Source organism: Callospermophilus lateralis, chromosome 8 (assembly GCF_048772815.1).
Source record: "Callospermophilus lateralis isolate mCalLat2 chromosome 8, mCalLat2.hap1, whole genome shotgun sequence".
NCBI classification, from domain to species: Eukaryota; Metazoa; Chordata; class Mammalia; order Rodentia; family Sciuridae; genus Callospermophilus; species Callospermophilus lateralis.
Window position 1 is genome coordinate 131107906 of NC_135312.1, and position 22918 is coordinate 131130823.

The 22918-nt window shown below is 35.5% G+C and overlaps 1 pseudogene; it reads right to left on the reverse strand.

Annotated features, from left to right (window-relative positions):
• Positions 1-6044: 6044 nt before the first annotated feature.
• LOC143405796 (tRNA (uracil-5-)-methyltransferase homolog A pseudogene) lies at positions 6045-7422 on the reverse strand (annotated as a pseudogene).
• Between the last annotated feature and the right edge of the window lie 15496 nt (positions 7423-22918).

A 22918-nucleotide genomic window follows, 5' to 3' on the forward strand; every position in this document is an offset into this window, starting at 1 on the left:
ACTCAATTTAACCATTTTATATATAAATATTATACATCTTGTACTGATAGTCTCATTCCCGGGTGGTATTTTCATGAGGAGACTGAATTGTGACACATGGATGAGGCTTTTCCTCATGGATCAGTAAAGTTGCCTCAGCTCCTAAAAGTGTCTGCATGAGACCAGGGCTTCCCTGTTTAGAGAAGAACGGGTCATGTGGCCACCCTTGAAAGGGGCCACAAATGTGGACACTAGGGGTGCTGACTGAGCACTCTAGGGACATGTGTGGTAAAAGAGACTTGAGAGCTACCCCAAAATATATGTCCTACGATTTCTTAATTTTTTCCCTAACAGAAAATCATGGTGTGGTCAATGAATGAAGTGAACAAATAAAGATGGCAGAGGGTAAAAGACACACACACACACACACACACACACACACACACACAGAGCATCCACTTCCCGCTCCAACATTTTGGAAGTGAAGGCATCATGGGTACACAGAATGCACTGATGGGCATTAGTCCAAATATCTCTTATTCACACACTCTTTTCTCATTTAATCTTAGAAGAAAGTGAGGAAAACAAATGAGGCTGGACTGGGTTATTTTGTTGTGGTGGTGGTTTGTTGTTTGTTTTGGTGCGGAGGATCGACCCCAGGGCCTCATGCTGGCTAAGCAACACTCTACCCCTCAGCCACCCTGCCCGCCCCGGGACTGTGTTTGGTTGTCCTTTCTGTGGGATGGGAAGGGAAGGTGAGAGCATTACTCTGGGTTTTGCCAAGTCAGAGAGCTGGTTAGCAGCAGGACCAGAGTCCCAGTGAATTCACTCTGCACTCTAAAATACTGGCACTTAATAATCTTCTGTACTGTTTCCAGTAGGCGTCGAATAAATTTTGAATGAGGTAATGAATAAATGAATAAGTAACTGCCTGAAATAAAAGCTGTAGTGTCCCCGAGGCAGACAGGAAGGCCACTGCCTTGCCCTGATCTGAACCCTTGTTTGGTCATGAACTGGAAACTCCTGAAGAGAATTGAATGATCATAACTACCCTCTGTTCTCTGTGTAGTGACTCTTGGAAGGATAAGAATATCTAAGTTTCAGTGAAAATTCAAAAAAAAAAAATCATGACTGGCCAATGGCAAAATTGAAGTCCAAAATTAAAATAGCTCTTCATTCAGAAAGCTTAGAGAATGAAGTCTGTGGGGCCTATGGGTGAAAACTTGATCATATCAGACACTGTTTCTTACCAGCAACTTCCTGCAGACAATGCCTGTTTATCCTGACAGACTTCAGGGAAGGCAAACAAATGGACAAATACATGAGTTCATGTTTTTGTCCTTCATTAATCTGAGAACACAATAGGATTTTTTTTTCTTTCACTTTTTTCCCCTTGTCTTTATCAACCAATGCTATTTTTCTTCTTTATGCATCTGCAATTTTCAGCCCTAAAATAAAATTATTTATGCAGTGATTTTTTTTTATTACATAGAAAGTAATCACAGGAGTACCATTTGATGAGTTCCAAAGTCTTCATAGAGGAACTGCTTATTTTATTTTTATTTTTATTAATTTTATTGTATTTTATTTATTTATACGTGGTGCTGAGGATCTAACTTAGGGCCTCACACGTGCTAGGCAAGTGCTCTATCGCTGAGCCACAACCCCAGCCCGGAACTGCTTATTTTAAAGGAACTCTTTGAAACAGGTTTACAAATGGAATTTCTGGATACTTCCCCAAGATGAAAAAAAATTAAATCAATTAATATTTGTACTCTGACCAAAAATTTTATGTCAGTAGCCATAAAATATTTTAGTGACTGCAATATTTTAGTTAGAGTTACACTTTAGAGAATCGTAAAGCTTCAGATGAAGACCTTAGTAGAATCCATGGTGTTGTCCATTTTCAATTTAACGTATAAATTTTTTTATTCAAACAAGGAGTAGTCTGAACTGTGCTTTTATGGATTGGGTTTCTTCTATCCTCAGTAAATCCTATGTGGAGTGCAGAAGGAGTGCAGGCTGTCGCAGACATGCTACCCTTCCACTCCCTACATCTTGACACTGTTTTTGAGGAGGCCTGTTTCATTTATTGATAAGAAACTATTAAGAGATTTTTATCTCCATAGCAAATGTACCCAGCACAGTTATTTAATTTTTGAGAGTTCTGTTATAAGACTTTTAAATGCTATCAACACATATATTCAGAATCAAATAAGAAGCTCTCTTCTTATTCTTCTGTTTGAATACAAAGTATCTTAGACCCTGAAGGTAGCTGAGACTGACAGCTGAGACTCCTGACAGGCATCTACCAATGTGACACTATGAGCCCTACTGCTAAGTAAGTTCATGCAAACCTTGAATTATAATCTTCCAAAAACAGTGCAATCTCTCAGATCAGACTGTAGCACAGTAGTCTGACAGTGAGCAGACACAGCTTTGTGGACAAGGGCCCAAGTTCATGTTCAAACTTGAGTGGATTAAATCCTGTACAGTCCATTTTATGATCTGGAGAAAATTACTTACATCTGTCCTTCCATTTCTCCTTATTAAGATGAAAACTATAATAAAGATAACCTAGATTGTTTTTATAAATACCAATTATATGATAAATTAAAAAAAAACATTTAGAATCGGTTATAATCCAAAAATATTAGCATTGTTATTTAGAAAATGAGAGTTTCATTAACTTTTTAAAAATTAGTTGCTCAAAACATTACAATGATCTTGACATATCATACATTTGGTTTAAATGGGGTATGAATTCTTACTTGTCCACGTGTACAAATTGCAGGATCACATTGGTTATCCAGCCACGTTTATCTTTAACTTAAGAAGTGGGAGAACTGGGGGCAGGGGATTAGCAAGGATGGTGGAATGTGAGGGACATCATTATACAAAGTACATGTATGAAGACTTGAATTGGGTGTCAACATACTTTATATACAAACAGAGATAGAAAAATTGTGGTCTGTATGTGTATTAAGAATTGTAATGCACACAAAAAACACCCACACACACTTAAGCATAGGTATAAAGGGAAAAAAATAAATGGGAGAACTGATGTAGTCTTAAAGAAAATTACCCAATATTATTTATTCCTCTCTGAAATGTCAAGCATATATTCTATTATTTGTTATATTAAACCTAAACCTGTTGCAAGTTTCATTTAATTAGCTACCTTTCCACAAACATAATTCTTCTTAAAAAAAAAACCAAGAATCAACATTATCGATCCATTAAAGTGCATCTGAAAACCTATAGGCTTCCTAGAAAAATCCTTATGTATATGAGATTTATCATACTCGATAGAGGTAACTATGATATACCTTTGTCTCTTTGCACTTCTAGAATAATGATCTAGTTATTTTTGTGTCATTATGGTTTTACTGAAATTATGTTCTTGTGTTAGCAAGATATAATGTGGAGTAAAATGTAGTTATCTGGACTGCTAACCACTACAACTGACCAATTGTTAGAAGGCCTCAGAAATTTCTATGTCTATATGGACTCTTTTCACAACTTAAGGAAGAATTATGGAGGATTTGGAGTAGAAAACAAGCAGTGAGATCAGAGATAGTCTGTGGATTCAAAAAAATTATAAAATTTAATTTCATTAATGAAACAATTTGCAGTACAAATTGTTTCATTAATGTATCAGGAATTTTAGTGGTTTGATTATAGGACTTGGATTGAACATATACAATGATTTGAATATTTTTTTTTGTCTCTGAAATAAGGATTGGAATAATTAGGTCTAGATAGAACCCACAAATTTGGAGGGGAGGGGGAGGCTGTTTTAATGTATATACATCCTACATATATATGTATATATGTGTGTATATTTATGTATGTGTATATACGCACACACATATACACACATGCACATTCACAGGATATAATTTACTTCACACACTGAAGTATTTATCTACACAGTTAATTTTTATCACTTCCATATAGCATTCTGAGTTTTCTTTCAACAACTCTCCAGGTATAACACTAGCACTACAGCTAATCCAACTAAAAGGAATTCCCTTATAAAATCTGCAGGTTTCAAATTCATCAATATTCTCACTTAATGTTGTCAATACACATGTGAAAGTTTCTATAAAAAAATCTTAAAATAATTATATCAATAGGGGTGTTCTCTAACATATTTTTAAACTTAGGATCTATTAAAGTACTTTAATTTGAATAAAAATGGAAGAGCACTGAGACATTTTAAATATCTTATATTAAAATAGTATGAATTAATTTGTTGGAGAAATAGAGTCCAAGGGAAATATCTATTTTAACAATTGTACTCCATAATGATAAGTTTTTCAAACAGGATTTTTTTCATGAACATTAGTATAGATGATAATAAACATAATATAATCATTTTAATAAATATTGAGCACGATTTTGTAGCCTAAATGCTTTCTAATTATTCTTGGGTTTATTTTTGTTTTTCTTTTTTATTTTTATGATACCAGGATTAAACTCAGAGGTGCTTAACAACTGAGCCACATCCCCAGCCCTTTTTATATTTTACCTTCTAAATTTTGAGACAAGGTCTTGATAACTTGCTCAAGGTCTTGCTGAGTTGCTGGCCAATTGTTAGAAGGCCTCAGAACTTTCTATGTCTGTATGGACATATATTGTGTTCCTCCTGCCTCATGAGGTCAGATGAAACACATAGGATACTAGATAGAGAGACATCTAAATTTATAAAATTATCAATATCATTTAGCTAATTTTGCATGTTTTATATCAATCTAATGAATATTCTAAATTATCTTGCAGAAACTTAAAAATGTGCTTTTATTAAAAATAATGCTATGTACTATTAGTCATAGGAAAATTTACTAAAAAATAGGAAGCAGATCCAAAATCAATATGAAAATCTTTAGCATTCATATACACTCACACACTCAGGTGTATGTACATGTGTGTAGATATAAATCAAGTAGTGGAAAATATAATAAAGGAAATTTGCATCAGAAAAGACATTAAATGTGGCAGGATTCTGAAAAATAAACTTAAAATATTTTTTCAGGATATGTATTTAAAATTAAAAAAAATAAAACCCATCCAAAACTGGAATTTTTTTTTTTTTGAACTGGTCTTTGCTAAATCAGTATGAATTGATATTGCAAAGGTCTGGTGGAATCTTAGTCTGCAATGTTGGGGCAATCTATGCATGTCCACCTGCCGGCCTCAGGCTGCATAAAGAAGTGATGGAGAGTTTTACAAATGCTATGGATACTACATTTCTTGGTAGGAACAGGGTCATTGTAGTTAGAGCCAGCAGTCTAGAAAAAGAGATGAGCATAGAATCTACCAGGACTGAGAGCAAGGAGAGGGTGAAGCTCTTCAGTGCCTCTGCATCTGTCCCTCTCCATGTCTGAACAAGAAGCCCTGCAGAGGGTAATGGCTGCTGCTTCACTCTGACCTCCCAATTTTGTGCAAATTCCCCTTTGGTTATTTCTAACTTGAAACATACTTGTAAGGGAAATCTGTGTATCATACTTTGAGTTTTGTCAAATTTATCCACTGTAAGGTCACTACTGTTTATCACTTAGTCTATTTGACTAATGCACATCTTCTTTAGTTGTGCTGAATTTTCATTTATAATAGAAAAATCACGCTACCATTTAATATGACACAATTATCAACAATAAATAGTTTTACTAATTATACAGAAGCACATGAAGTCTATAATAATAAATTACAATAATAATGGTTAAGAAACTAAAAATATCACAATTATGGGTATATTCTTAAAATAGAATCAATAGAATGGCTGAAGCTTTTTTTTTCATATTTTTTATTCAGCATTTGTTTAGTTTGGTCCTCATAGCCTGACTCTTCCAGTGGGATGGGATGTGGGATGGACAGTCCACAGGAGTCTACCTGCCCTTTGAGCTATATTGACAGCAACAGATTGGTCCTGGCAAGGACGCTAGGCCTGTGCCCTGTGACTGCTCTCCTGAGTATCCCGAGACAAGGCTATGGGAAGCGCCCAACTTTGGTCCTCCTGATGGGCCTTGCTATGGAAGAGCTGGTCTCTGTAGCTTCCGGGTCTAGGATGAAAGGGAAGCCCCAGCATCCAGCAGGGCATCATTAGGGAGCCCTTGTGAAGTTTGGGCTGATAGGACTTGGTACCCTAGGGCTCCTGTGCCATTTTGATGCTCGATATTTTCCAACAGAATGAGCATCTCACAGTAAGGGGCCTCATGAAGCAGGTTCATGGCCACAGCTTTGGCTGTTTGGAAGGGAGAGCCCTTGACCTGGTAAAAGGGTCCCCTGCAGAGTTCCACAGAATTACCAATAGCTGCCTGGGGCTACATGACAAACAGGAAGCACTTGAAGTACTCACTTCTACGGATGGCCAGGACCACGTTGGAATGCAGGGCAGTGAGGAGTGGGTCCAGGATGGCCACAAGTTGTTGGGAAGGCAGTCTACTCACCAGGTTGGGTACCAGGTCCTTGACCCTGCCACAGTTTGCCTTAGTCCGGCTGCAGCAAAATAACTGGGGGGTGATGAACAACTTGTGTACATTGATACAGCAGGAGTGGGAGCCCTTTATTGTAGGACAGGAGGGGTATATATACATTCCACACAGCTTATCTTAATTAACATAAACTAGATACAGCAGTCAACCAATAAGGAACCTCCACACTTAATGGCTTGCTGGCGTTACAAACCACTCCCTCTGGCAAAATGCCAGGCGCCATCCTGACTTGTTTACAGACTCTAACAACAGTTGAACTCAAGAGTTGCTCAGCTCATCGGCCTGGACATCCACCCTGGGGTCGACCACAGCCTCCTGAAATGGCTCAGAACCAATTACTCTCTTCACCTTCCAGGCAAGGGACAGAGCAATGGTGCCTGTGCTATAGCACACATCCAACACTCTACTTTCCTCATCCAGTGGGACCCAGTCCTGGATGACTATGGAGAGCACCTCATCTGCAGGTGTGTTTGTGCCTTGTGGGGTAGATGCCCAGCTCCAAAATACAAAATAGTGTCCTACCTGGAAGAAGTCATGAGGAGAGATCTGGAAGGTAACCCACGTAGGTCCTCCTGGATGCTCTGTTCCCCAAACATGCTCCAGGGACAGTCCCCCATGGCTGGGAGTCTCACTGTCCCCCCTCCACAAAGTAGAGGTATGCCAGTCCACTGGCTCTGCCTGGTCCTTCCATGAAGTATTGAACCAGGCAGGCCTTCAGCCTAGTCAGCTCCTCCAGGCTCAGTTTCTGGGGATAGAAGTAGGTTATGGCCATGGCTTGGCCATAGTAGCTTCCAGGATCTGCATATGTCTCAGGTCCATATGTGGAGTATGATGGGAACCAGGTGACTGTCTGGAAGGCTTTTACCCCCCATTTGCTGAGTGATTGACTGCCTGACTCCCTCCAGTGGACAGCAGGCCTTGTTGTTGCTGGTCTTTGTGTGGGCATCCAGGGCCCAGGGTCTAATTGGTCTTCCCAGTTTCCTTGGCAACCCTCCACAGCACCTGCTCACACTCTACCCACTTCCACTTCTCAGCTTATGGCACAGTCCAAAGGGGGGTCACCACATCAACAAAATGCATTGCTGGCATCTCACTCTCCTGCTGCCTCTTTCTGACCTTGGGATTTGTCTTGGACCAGGCCAGGTGCATGCTGAATGGGTGCCTTTCCAAGGGCCTTGTCCTACTCACCAGCCCTGCAAAATGTCACCAAGGTTAGGCAAGCGTTCTACCACTGGGGTAGATGCCCAGCTCCAAAATACGAAAGAGTGTCCTACTTATAGTGCCAAGGAGGAAAAAAGGGAGCAAAAAAAAAAAAAATTGCTTGACACAATTCATAAGAATATGCAAATTCTGTTTATTTTTATTAAATATATTTAAATGACTTTTACTTTTTTTTGGATTAAGGTTGCAGTTAGACCAATCAGAGCTTTCAGAGAAGATGACTTTTTTAAAACATGAAATATATACAGTTCTACATGGTTTGAGCATTTGCTTTTTATATTTGTGAATTTTTAATTAGATTTTGTACGATGTTTATAGAAATATCATTAAACTTGTGCTAAATTTTAATTTAAAAATAGCAAATATTTTCAGTACATTGTGGATGAGATTGTTTACCTTCAGTAAAGGTCTGCAATCATAGTGTCTCCTGAAGGTGAAGCATTGGGATTGCAAACTCAAGGCCATCTCTGACAATTTAGCAAGAACCTGTCTCAAAATTTAAAAACAGAAAGGTCTGAGGATGTTCTTCAGTGCTAAAGCACCTGTGAGTTCAATCCCAGTATCAAATAAATAAATAGATAAATAAATAAATAAATATTGTAACTCAAGGAGGTTAAAAGATCGAACTTATAGCAAAAACTGGTGAGCAGTCATTTTAAACCAGAGTATATCTGACACCAAACTGTTTACAATAAACATTCTGATACTTGATTTGAAAATATTTTAGGTAGCTGTAGATAAACTATGAAATTCAAATATATGCTAACCTTATATTAGTTAAGTAAAATATAATTTAAAATAAATATTTTATTCAAACTTTCAAGTAAGTATATATACTAGCATTTTTTTTTTTTTCCTGATCAGTACCTAAATCCAACTTGGAATGAATTTAGCTGTAGACTTTTTAAAGTTTTTCTTTCAGCATCATGCTGAACTTTTGATTTATGTATTGGTTTCATTTATTGATCAACAGTATTTGCAATTATTTTTAATTGTTGTCTCTGCTTAGGACTCTTGTGTTCAAAGTTGAAACTAATTGACATATCAGTGATAGGTTACAGAAAGAAAAACAAAAACACAACATTAGAGTTACACAGTAATCAAATTTATCATTTTAAAAATATTTTATGGTCTCTTACTTGAAATACTGAATACTCATAAGCATACAGAAAATTTTCTACAACTGTAAATGGTGGAATTTAACATTCCTTAACTACTTCAACAAATTACCCATCCTTTAAAATCAAAATTGCATTCAGGTCTGTGTTTTTAGTCATCAACTTGTATTTCTTAACTGCTGTGTGCTTGAAAGTCACAGGTCTCCAAAGCACTTGGGGTTTTCAAGTGCCATTATAAAACATGTTATTTTATGCACTCATCAAAATTAGTAGCGGTTTAGCTAAAGTTCAGCTATTGATACAGCATATGCAAAGCACTTACCAAGCAATGTGGAATAAAGACTTGACAGTGAATATTTTTTATAAGTAATGCAATTAAGGAATAGCATTTTAAGGTCATAAATCTTAAAAACTGTAAAATCAACAGTTAATAATATCATGAATCTGGAAACCCATCTCTTTACCTTGAACTTAATAATTGGAATGTGAAGAATGACCTTGATTAATTGGGCTTTTGTAACCATGTTAATCACAAGTGAGAGTGGTCCTGTACAATAAAACTCAGTGATAAAACACCTGTATACCATTTTTCATTAGTGCATTTTATTTCATTTTTATTTATATTATTTAAGCCTAATATTTTAGAATAGTGGGGCCATTGCACTTTTGTACTTTTCAATGCTTTCATATTTTATGGGGAAAACAAGGCTTCTCATCCTAAACAAAATAAGAACCACGACAAAAAATAAAGTTAGGTGAATCTTCATATCCTCAGCGTATGAGCTGTGGAGAACTCATATTTTTCAGGGAAATACTTTCAACTCCAAAATTATTTGCTCTATATATTTATTAGACCTTTGCCACTAATTAAAACCTTTTGCTGTTTTTGATATCAGAACTTGAAAATTAAACTAAGGATATTTAGAAATGTATTTAGATCTAGAAACAGAATTTTTAAATAAACTCTTCTGTGAGCAACTGAGAGCATTGTTTTAATCAGAAAATTCTATGCTACACATTGTAATTATCCATTCCAAATTATTGGCATATTTACACTTTGTTCTATATTTTTAAATGAGTCTCTCTCTAGGTTTTCTGATGTCTGTAAATAATAAAACTGTTCATCATTTTAATTTTTTGCAATTTGATTTAATATTTAGAATGAGATTCATCTGAATTTTCCTTTTACTAATATTTTCTCCTCCAAAGTGGATTCAGGTACAATGACTTTTATTTTGCATGTTGGAAATGATATGTAAGCAAAATCATAATTTTCAAACCTTTTTATTACTGAGAAGAAAAATTTCAGAGATCAGTGTTTTTACAAGCAGTTTTGAGACAAAGTACTGAAATTATATTCTTTAGTATATCAATCTATCCTCCTAATAGAAGCATAATAAAATAAACCATCAGAGAATTATTTTCCACCCATGTAAAATAATGTATTAAATGTCATTTTAGAACATGTAAATGCTTTGCAAGCAAATAAAATAAATATAGTGTGTAAAAAAGAAAATATTAGAGTCAAAACAATGCTATTAAAGTAGTTTGTTTAATACTAAATACTGAAAGGACATCTGGAGGAAGAAAAAGAATGGGTGACCGATTATAGTTCATCAAAACAAATTTCAAAAAGAAACATTCTTTCTCACTAATGCAAGTCATAATGTTTTATGGAGCCATCTATTTTAAATATTAAAATAAAACTTAAAAAAAACAACCTTCCTCAACCTAGGAGGCAGGCACATATTATTTCATAGATTTAATAAAAATTTATCAACTTGCAAATTGTGTTTGTATTGAATCTTTAAAATTGTATGACATCTGCACAATTTATCCATATTAAATTCTTATGTTTTTTTTTTCCTTCATGAAGAAGTTTTCAGTATGACATCACGTTTTGGGAGATAAGCAAGTGATTTGCCATTTATAGTTGGTGGGACAAGATACAAAACAGTGAAGAGTAAGATGATAAGAGGAAAAAATCCGAAACAAAACATAGGTATAGAGCAAATATGATGTGTTTTAAAGGAAATTTTTCTTCAAAAGCAATTATTATAAGAATCTTTATTTTTTTTAGAAAATCGGTTCCACATTTTCTTCATTTTTAATTGTATGAGGTACTAAGAATTATTATTTTTATTAAGAAAAGCAACTGATATTATCAATCATAAACACATTTTTTTATTTTCTTGCTAAAATATGTAAATGAGTTTGAGTTGCTGTTCAGAGGATGGCTAAATTTTTAATATGACAAACTAAATTTTCTTGGCACTTTCTTATCCTCAATCCCCTTCAAAGCTCACCTTTATCTCTGTATCTGAAACATAAACATCTCTTGAAAAGTCCTTAAATATGCAAAAATTTCCCTGGCAAAGCTCTCTCTCTTCCCTATTTTGTTTCCTTAGTCAGGGCCTTGGGAAAAGTAGAGGTATCTAGTGAATTAAACTATTACATAGTGCATCTAATCTCTTTACTGAAAATTTCATTGGCTAGACGTCTTCAAGTTCTAGAGAGAGAACATTTCACCTCTGGGAATACTGCTCCAGTATAATTACTTGCATGAATAGATGTGTCAGCCTTGAAATGAGCTCCAAGAATGAAAAGGCTCAATCATAGGTGTGGGCCGTGGTGTATGTAGCTTTGCAGTCCCAGCTACATGACGTGGCAGACTCCACAGCACTGAAGGCATCAGGGTGAGAATGCGCATTAGAGTTCCCTACTTGGGTAAAGCATGGTATCCATCCTGCAGAGTGTGAAGGGAGACAAAGAAATCTAGCAGATTACAAGGTACTGCCTGGAATATTTCTGAATCTGTGTGGAAAGTGAGCATGGGACGTAAGTCACTATATGGCCAGAACTGAGCATCATACATTGAGTTATTTGGGATCCGTCAAGTACAAGGTGAGGTGAACTCATCAGCATTATATTTTAGGAGGAAGATGCATACTTGGAATCCAGCTTAAGGAGGGTCAAACGGCACAAGTAGGTCTCACAACAGGGGACCATGTATTCACCACTGCACACTCATGCCTGTCTGTGAGGTCACAACCATGACCCCAGGAGGGTTCCCTCATGGACAACTAGTAGAGAACAAAGAAGGTGAAGTTCAACTCATGGGTGGATTGACTCAGCGTGTTGGCACAGGGAAAACAGAGACGCCTGCTGTGTACAGCCCAATTGGGTATCTCTAAAAGACAGTAGGAGAAGACATTTTCTGCAACAGTAGAGAACGGAGCAGCATACCTGTATGTTTATTCTCTGTGAAAGAAGATATGCCAGAAGATTAAAGAAAAAAAAAATACACACAGACTCTTCTTCAGTGGAAAACGATTTGACTATTCTTGGAAAGAAAGACTAATTAAAAGGCTGGGGTCTGAGAAACTGACATGTAGTGACCTATGGAAGGGCACAGAGGTGTGGTGATACCTGGATAGCAGGCTAAGAGCCAAATGGGAATATCTGTTATGGGAGACCAAGAAAAGAGCCAGGTGGATAAAAACATTTGGCCAGGTAATGTCACGCCGACTCTTGTCCACAGCCATTCTGTTGCATGGACAGTGGGTACAAGAACAGAAGAGCCATGACGACAGGGACAGAGGAAAGAGGTGAGCTCAGCCTGGACCCTCTCACAGGGCAGATCTAGCTCTCCGCTAATGACAGATGTCCATCGTGTCAGCCACAGCGTTCAACAGTGAGGGTAACACAGGTTGATTCTTCACACACTACTAAATTGAACCATTTCAGTACACTGACGTCTTCCCTTGCTGGGAGGGACCCAAAATAAGATGGTTTCATATCTGTGTGCATCCCCTATGTGGGTTTTCCTTTCCTATCCTAAGACCTCGGTTAGAACAACTGTCTGAAAACTTACAGAGTGCGTGATCCCCCTCGGCTACGATGTGGCATCATAAAAATAAGGTCTATACTTCATCAATCAGTGGAGGAGAGGAGTCGTGTTCCCGGCAAAGGTTACTAACATTCATCGTCAGAAGGAGGGGGCGCTGAGTTATAGAGGGTGGGGGAGAAAACGTTTGGCCTTCAGATGGTCCAACAAAGAGTATCTTTAGCACTCTTTTGTCTACAGTGTTAAACAGAGAGCAGAGACCACTGTGAAGAGGCCTGAAGTTGGGGAACAGTAACCTTCCAATTTTCTCTACAAATTACTAGTCATTAAATTTGCTGTCCCCTTCAACTTGTCTGAACTTTAGGCAGGTTTCTTCCTGACTGTTGGATAAGTCCCTGCCCTCCCTTTTCTTAGAGCATTTACTTTAGAAAATCTGAAATTGCAATTCTTTCCCTGGAAGTCTTTGAGAATAAATCTCCCCATCTACCACCAGTTTGACAACATAGGAATTTCCTTCTCAAAAGATCTGGGAGGCATCCTTTTGGAATGAACCATGGACCATGGTAGAGACACTGCTCCTCTTGGTTTCTGTGAGTAGGTGGGAGCCTAACACTGAGAAACAAACACAGGCGGCCTGATCACACTGACCAACCTCCCCCTAACATCCTCCAGTACTTTTCTTTTTGCTCACTCCAGCATTTAAATTTCAATGAAATAGGAGAAAGGAATGTAAGTGATCTTATTGCACAACATGGTGACTATGGTCAACAATATATTGTATTCATGAAAAGCTCTGAGAATGGATATGATGTGTTCCCACCCCAAAAATGATAACTACATAAAACTGCACATATTAACTAGCTAGATTTAGTCAATCCATATATATATATATATATATATATATATATATATATATATATATATATATTTCAAAACAATGTTTGGCACAGGTAAATGCATATAATTTTATCTCTCTGTTTAAACAATTTTAAATCCTCTTGCTTTTCCTTTCAGTTGACATGGTCATGACCCCTCTTGCCATAGTTTTGAGTCATATCTGCCTTGCATTTTAAACAGTGACTGGTACCATATTTAAATCCTGGGGAGACATTCTATGTGCAATAATATGACAGGGACCAGCAAGTGCATCTGAGTGGCATGAGTTGTGGCCACATCAGAGGACTTCGGGTGCGCCAGGTAGATCCTCCCTTCCATCAGCACTCCTCCCAGCTTCCCAGAACCTGGATGGCTGACTGCTCACTGTTCTTTCTTGCTGGAGAACACTTTGGACCGAATGCTAGTTGCTTCTTGTAGCTAATAATCAACTGAGGAGGGGTAGTGTATACCAGGCCCTCATTGCAATTCCAGTCCCTGATGGTACAATCTAGCTCCAAAATGCTCTGTGGATTAAACTCAAGCCTCTATTTCAATTGTATCAAAGTTCAAACTTCTTCCTCTGTGTGCAGTATTCTGCTTTATTCACTATTTTACAAGTATTGATTACCAAAGTTCTTCCCGGTAAAAACTGTTAGCATGCACTTTCCTACTTCAGAATCCATTTACAGGGATCACCATTTAAGTAATTGTACACATACAGACATTTTTAGACCATATGCATTTACCACTATTATGACAAAGTTAAACTTCCCCCAGCCTGTGATCTGGATTATACAACTCATTTTCTTAGTGGATAAAAGTACTTCCATATAAAAAAATCTAAAAATAGCTACACAAACAGAAATTTTATTTGCCAGATTACATTGCTGTTCTTGATTTTATATTACCAGCTTTGACCAGTCATTTTCTTGATGTTGTTGTTGTTGTTTTTAATATGATAGTGAAATGAAAAAACATTGTCACACTGAATATTTAGGGGTATATTTTCTAGCTTGTTTCCTTGCCATGTATAGGTTCTAACATTATGAAAAGTGTAAACTGTGAGAATGAGTTATAAAATATTCATTCTATTAATATCCAGGGATAATTAATTTCCCAATGCATCTTCTCTAACTACTTATTGTACTGATTCCAAATGTTTTGTGCATTTTTACTAAGTTGCTTGAATGTTTTTAGTATATTTAAACACATTCTAATTATGAAATTATTGGAGGATGTTTGTTTCTCTATGTTTATTTCTTTACTCTTGCTTAGTAACAGGGAAAAATGTGTGCAATCTATTAAAGTTTAATCTCATCATCTGAACCAATGGTGTTACCAGCTTGTTTCCCCAGGGTTAGCTGTGTAGGATGTGTGTATTAGAAGGCCAGACAGCAAGCTCTCTCAGTACTCTGGAGGCCCATTTCTATCATCACAACCTTATGAAAATTAATGGTTCCTCTTCTCTTTATTCTTCTTGCCTTGCTATTTATTGCTCCCAGAATAGGACATTTGATAGAACTATTCAGTGTTTCTGGTATGTTTTAACTTTGTGTTAAACATCTTTCTTGTTATAGTGACTGAGCTGACAAGGCTATGGCCTCCCCAAAATCCCCTAAATCTACCAACATAGGACACATAGTGTTTACTCCAGATGTTCAACAAATGTTTCTTGCATGGATGATATAAGTTCCATAAAGATTGGAGCACTGTTTGAGTATACCTTCATCTCCTAATGGGCACAGTTGCACATAGAACTGTGCTTTTGGTTTAGGCAAGAATCTATTTGATCATTCTGATGCTGCCTAGAATTTATCAAGGCTTAGCAAGCAAAAGCTCAGCTACTACATCAGAGAATTTCTGGAGCTCAGACACAAATGCTTAAGAAACAGCTCTGCAAAAGCAATCTAACTCCAAATCTAGTTTCTGATAAGGCCCCATTTCCAAGTCCTCCTGCTTCTCTGCAGTATGATTTCTGGCTTACACAATCTACCCAAAGAGAGAGAGATATATACTGCATACATTTTAGCCTTAATTTTATTTTCCAGAAATCTTACCTGAAGCTCAAACGCATCATCAAAAATATTTGGCATCAATACCACTCAAGTGACTGATAACAAACTCCCTTAATGTCAAAAGTCATTCCATTTTTCTAAGAGGAAGAATAAGGCCATACCTAAACATATTAAAATATTATTCACTTTGACAATAGAACTAGTTCCAAGACATGAGCTATTGCTATATTAGAAAGGAGAAGCAATCAGTATTTTTCATTGCCTAAGAATCTCCATACTACAAAAAAAATCCATCACTTATAATGAAATTGGTAAGTACCTTGGAGGCAAATGGCTTTTTAAAAATAATTTCTAGTCTGGAATCTGGTTGAAAATGAGTAGTTGTAGTTAACTCATATTCTCATTAGCAAAAAAAATTTAGTCCCAAGTGAGTATATTTATTAAAAAAATTGTAAATGAAGTGGAATTTTCATTAAGATTGTAAGGACTATTATTTCAACTAGATCTGTAGATTGTTCTTGATATTAAAAATTGGGAAGAGCAGTAAATTTAGTTTGATTTAAATTACCTGAATTACTCAATAAAAATGTTGCTTAGATGCATTATGTATAAGATAGTTATATTTTTTAGTTATATGAGAGTTTCAAAATACAGATATCACTTCAATTCCTGCTGTCAAAATAATTACACAGTACATTCATGCCTTCTTCAGTGTGTAACTGGTTTTTCATTAATTGTGGTGTTGACATCAGATTATATTTTCTATGCATTTGTCATGTATTTTTCCTTGACCAAAAAATAAGTAAATAGATAGATAGATAGATAAGAGAAAATGAATCCATATGAAAATTTGAAACAATTTAAAATGGAATAAAAATTTCTAGTAAGTTTGAATATATTTCTATAGTTAACAGAAATTAAAGAGCAATATTTTATGACTTCCTATATATGCTTAAAATTTATTTTAATTCAAAATTTATATTAGAAATTTTCTGTAGCTATTCCTTAATGATAACTTAGGGACAGTTGGTAATTACATTATTAATGCCAGACTGCAATGTTCTTAAGGAATAATTTACTACAAAGAAAGAATACCCAAGTATTGCTTTAAATTGTAAAGTTAAACTGTAACATTTTATAATTTTTCAGAAAAATAAACTGGTCACATATTTTACTCTATATGTTTATTTCCATGGCCATGATTTTCCTTCATGGCACTTATTTACTGTTGTACATTTACTTGTATGATTGTTTAGCATCAATTTGTCTCTTTAGGTAGGAAACTCTTTAAGAGATGAAAATTGAGTAATGATGATTTCAAACCTTGTCTTTTGGAGGTTCTCCATGTGGTTTTCCAACTATGATGTTATTATTTTATTCCCTGGTGTTTACATTGAAGAATTAAAATCATCACACTTTAGTGATAAATGGATACCAATGTTTATAGTGACACAATTGGCGATAACTAAGTTATGGAACTTCCTAAGTCCCCATCAACAGGTGAATGGATAAAGAGAATATCACACACAAAAAAGTTTTACTCGGCTATAAAGAATAATGAAATTATATCACTTTCTAGTAGACAGGTGGAACTGCAGAACACCATGCTAAGTGAAATAAGTCAGACTCAGAAAGTAAAGGGTGAAATGTTTTCTCTCATATGAGGAAGCTAGAGCGAAATAATAAGTTAATAAAGAGGAATCTCATGGAAATGTAACAGTGGAGTTCAGGTGGAGGGAAAGGAAAGAGGAAGTATTAGGAATTTAAATAGATAAATTTATGTTATATGTCTCCAGGAATTTGTCAAAATAAATCACACTATTATGTATAGCTATAATATCCTGATAAAAAACATTGAATGTGGAGGAAACATTTCTGATTTGTTCTCAGTTTATCCTCCAAATTATACTCTGTCTGGTACATGGAATTAATTTAATATATTTGATGAATAATTTTAAAATACATGAAAAATATAATCTGAAAAACTACTCACCTTTCATGAAACTAGTCCAATAGAAACAACTGTAAACCATATGAGATGACATGAGTTTAATGGCAATACAGTGCTCAATATGTTCAATACTTTGAGTATAATCTGTAACAAACTAAATAATAGATATTGATATTTTGATACTTATGGCTCAACTTTTCTAATTTCAGAAAGAGATTTGAAACCAGGATTGTTTGACTTTATGATTCTTCTAGAATACTTACTGCTAACAATATATAATTAATATTTTTATTATGTTGATGAGATTTTTTTTATAAACATATTTGTCTGTCTTATAAAATTTCAAAACACATTTAATCATACAGAATGAGAAAAAAAGTGAAACCATAGAAAGTCTTTTATTTCCCTACACACTTGATAAAGCTTAAAACATGACATATGGCAAGGTTTGTAGTCTAGAAGCCATGCAAATATATGCAAATTAATAAAATCATCATGTGATCACATTTGTCCTGGATAGCCTTTGAATTGTAACTGTCTTAACTGATTAAAGAGTTATATTATCTTTTCATAAGATCTAACATTTTACATATTTATGTAATTCATCAATATATAGTTTTGAAAACTTGTATAGATGCAATTTACATTGCCAAATGCTTTATGAGTTGATTTAGATATAAATTATAGAGATGATAGATACAAATTTTCTACTTTTTACCTTGTACAGACAGTAATTTCTTCATCAATCTGTGCAGTGTATTCTAATATCTTTATCAGAAATTATACAAAATCAGTATGATATAATCAGGTGGTGCATCAAGATAATATGCATGTACACCAAAGCATTTGGTTGATTATTGTTATTCTTGTTGAAAAAAAATGCAATTTGTTGCATAAGTAATACGAACATTTAAAAGAGAATTTTTCTCATACATATATGCATTAATCTACTCAGGCTTCCATAACAACATACCACTGACAGAGTGGTTTAAACAACAGAAGTTTATTTTTTTCACAGTTTGAGATCCTAAAGTTTCATGATCAAGCTGCTGGTGAGGCCTGTCTTCCTCAACTGGTAGAAGGCCCAATCTCTCTGTGTCCTCACATCTACTTATTCAGAGAGAGAGAGAAAAGTCTCTCTGGTTCTCTTCCTCTGCGTTTATACAAGACCCATGTTATTGGATGAGAAACCCACTCTTGTGACTTAATCTAACCCAGTTCTCTCCCTAGAGGTCCCATCTGTATTTCTGTATAGTCATTTTGGGATTGGGGTTTATTTTAGTCAGCTTCCCAACTACTGTCATCAAAATATCTGACAAGAGCAACTTAGAGCAGGGAAAGTTTAACTGAGATTCTTGGATTCAGAGATCTCAGTCCATAGGTGTTTGACTCCGTTTCCCTGGGCCCACATTGAGGCAGAACATCATGGGACAGGGCCCAGCAGAACAAAGCTGCATCACTTGTGGCAGGTTCAGGAAGAGGAGAGACAGAAAAGGGAAGGGGCCACAGGGAAGATGGACCCTTCCAGGGCATGCCCCAGGGTAACCCACCTCCTTCTGCAATTACCACCCAGACATTTCATTCAAACTCGGTCAGACTGATTGGGTTCCGTCTCCCATAGTCCAATCATTTTAGCTCTGAATATGCTTTTACTAACACAAGAGCTTTGGGGAGATACCTGTATTCAAACCATAACAAGACTTCAACATAAGAATCTGAGAACTTTAAGTCCTTAACTATAAACTGTCCCCTTTATCTTCCTATTAGTTTTTTATAGGACTTGAGTGAGTTTTGTGTTGGTGTTTGCAGTCTGTTATGTTTTCCTATTGCCATGTGAGTAAATAAGTTTCAATCACCTACCTATCACCATGGATCTCTAAAATTGCACATACAGTGCACTTTTTCAGAATACATAACTTGCATAATTTTTATCAGTTTGTATATTTTTTTTCCAAAAGGCAAAGTATGAGTCAATATTCTATTTTCTGTTGAAGATATTTTCAAAAAGAAAACATGATTGCAACTAGCTTGGCACATAGCTAAATCATTGCTATGATAATGATGCATTGAAATATAATCACCTGAGTTTTTAAAATCATTACACCATTTCTCATTAAGTGGGTGAGTACAATGTTTTTCCAAGTCTATTCAGTTATTAATAGATCAACTTCAGGTTTTCCTCTGCTGGAAACCTCTGGCAGTCAAAGGGGAATCATAGAGCTTTAACAATACTTTTAGAGTGACATAGGATTAAAATAATCAATAAAACTCAACACTGCATTTTCATTTTAAATAAAATGCTAAAGTTTCATTTTTTTATTATCTCCTGCTAGTAATTGTGCCAGATTGACTTCTGATAAATTTCTACCACAGAAAATAAATATTATCAGTTCAAGTTGCTTCAGAACTCACACAGCAGAGTGGCTATGGTTATTTACACGATGTCACAGTGTCTATCACATATGGCTCTCTCTTGTTGCCATGTGATGCTTATCACTCAAGTCAATATGTACATGACTTCTGGAACATGTACTTATGTTTTTTTTTCTACTAAGCTTTTATATGTCAAAAAAGTAGAAGCATTTATAGCTTTTAGACTGTGCAGAATTATAAAGAATGAAATTTATTTAGTTCATTCTCTATTTTACACTACAGATAATCCTTTGACAATGACCAGATTAAAATATGATCAAGTCAAAATCGATTAGAAAAGACTTAGAATTGGGATGGACTTTAAATGTCATTAACTGAAATACTTTATCCCACGTACAATTAAATTGGTAGCAGCAATTTGTGATAGGACAGAAAGAACAAAGAACTAGACATTAGGGACCTGAATTCTAATCCCTTCTCTACAACCAATTCAAACTAAGACTTTGTGTGAGCTGTTATCTTGTTTGAACCTTGGTCAGCATAATTACTATAGTGTTAACTCATTTTCCAGTGCTTGGCTATCAGCAAGCTCCACAGATGTGATTCCTCTAGTTTGACCTAACTTAGTGACACATATTTAGACTGTCAGGACCCTGGTTTCAGAACTGTCCTTCTTCCTCACTGACCATTTCTTTTCATTAAGAATCTTCTTTCTTCTTCCCCTCAAAGTGCCTCTAGTTGTGAACATGTGAGGTTCTCGTTGAAAGGACATCTGGGGTCCTAAGAGTAATTGATATAAGGCATTTTAATGTCATATTTTTGTAAAGATATATTTCAGTTTAAAAGGTATGGATGCATAATGTACCAGGCTGACTGCATGTGATTTCCACCTCCTGTTATCAACTGGTTGTTAAGTGGAAAGAGACATAAACTATTAACTGCAAGGATTTTATGTGCACTTTTTTTAGGAGCAGAAATACCAGTTTTTATTCAGTGTTCCAACTTCTGGAAACTCTGAAACTCATGACATTTTCAAGATCAACTGTTTGAACAGTAACAATTTCATACTCTAAATGGGACAACAGTCACATTTTTTGTTAAAATACCTCAAGCAGTTGGTGGATAATGTCAGAAGGTTCATGCGTGTTTTTCTAGTTTTGGAAGAAGGGATTCTTTGAGAATCTCAGAATTAAATGACGTGGCTCATGTATCCAGGGGAAAATTGCTGTTTTAACACATGCCATACCTAAATCTCAGCTTACTCTTTCAATCCTCAAGTTCCTAAATGTGAAAGTAAATACTGTGGACATCCAAGATCTTTTGAGGTAAGAAATTTCTTCCTTTGAAACATTTTTAAGTAAATGTGTTTGTCAATTGCCCCAAATAACTTTATGAAATATTTGGCAGTGATTTTCATGTATCTTAGAAAAGGTAGTCATTAAAAATATTTCTTAGAAATCATTAGGTTTAGCTCATAAGAAATATGAAGCTTGAGTATCTTTTCTTAGAGAAATAAAGAATGCTTTTAGTGACAAGCCAATATATGACCAAATAAAGCAACATATATCCAAAGTTTCAAAGCAGTGAAAAAAATCTTGACTCAAATTCCCATTTTCTATATATTTTACTAACTGCAGAAACCACAAATCTAACAGTGGACCCTTGGAAATTTTGGGTCACTAATTTGTGTATGTATGTGTGCGTATGTGTACCCCTCAAATAAGTACAGTCTGTTGCTACCATATTTTTATAAACGTGAAGCTCTCAAAACCAACAAGTCAAAGGAAGTTGCAATTATGGACAGGAAAACAGAAGAAAATGTTTAGTACCAGAACTACTCTTTGAGACAAAATTATTCACCACAAAAATGTCGAGGTGATTGGAAAACCATAATATAATCCCCATTGCCTGCAGAAAAAGGTGCACATAGGTATAAGTGAAGAATGAAAGGGGTGCTACTGTATGAAACCCAGAAATAGAATGTGAAAGCCAGAAGAGACAGTTCCGGAAAGTAGAAGGAGCAAGTTTATACTGCCAAACTTATATGACAAAAGATAAAGAAAAATGAAAATTCAAGATGCAAAATGAAATGTAATAAAACTACGGGACATTATTTTTCATTATGATACTTCCTTAAAAGCCTGACAATTAATCTTTTCCAAATGTAGTACATATAGGGTGTGTGTCTTTTATTTAATTATCCACCATTCTATGACCTAATCTAATGATATGTAGAATGTGTTCAGGCTCCTAGTGACTCATACAAGGCAAAGTTAATGAACTTTAAGTAAACACTGACCAGTGATTGCAGTACATTTATTATATGTGATTTTCTTCTCTACCGGGGAACAGAACTAAAGTGAATTTCTCAGTCATTCTGCAGACAGCTGAGGTCATACAGCCACATATTACACATGAAACATTGAAGAAGTGATGTGTCCACTTCAAGGTTTGGCCTGTGGAAACCTACCTGACATGGTTTCATGACCTCCCTTTTAAATCAATCTTTGTTTAACTACAGGAGAGGACCATTTTATATTAGATAGGAGAGTTCAAAGTGGAAAGAGACTGAGCTCCTGGATATAGTTTTGAACAGAGTATATTCTGTTCAAAGTTAGTCCTCTGCAGGGTAACATTAGATTCACAGCAATGTAGTTCTGAGAGACTTTAGATAATCAAGCCCTAAGATGATGATGATGATGTGTGTGGGGGGGTGAATATCATTGATATGCTCTAATGATGTAGACAGCAAGAGGAAGCCATGAATTAGGAATTTTGAAGTCTGTATTGTCAAATCCAGAAATTATTATTATTTTAGTTTTTATTGATTTTTTTAAATACATGATGGAAGAATGCATTACAGTTCTTATTACACATATAGAGTACAATTTTTCATATCTTTGTATATAGAGTATGTTCACGCCAATGCATGCCTTTATACATGTACTTTGTTTTTTCTTTGTATTACAATTTTATTACACATATATACCACAATTTTTCATATATGTTTATATATAAATTATGTTGACACCTAATTCCAG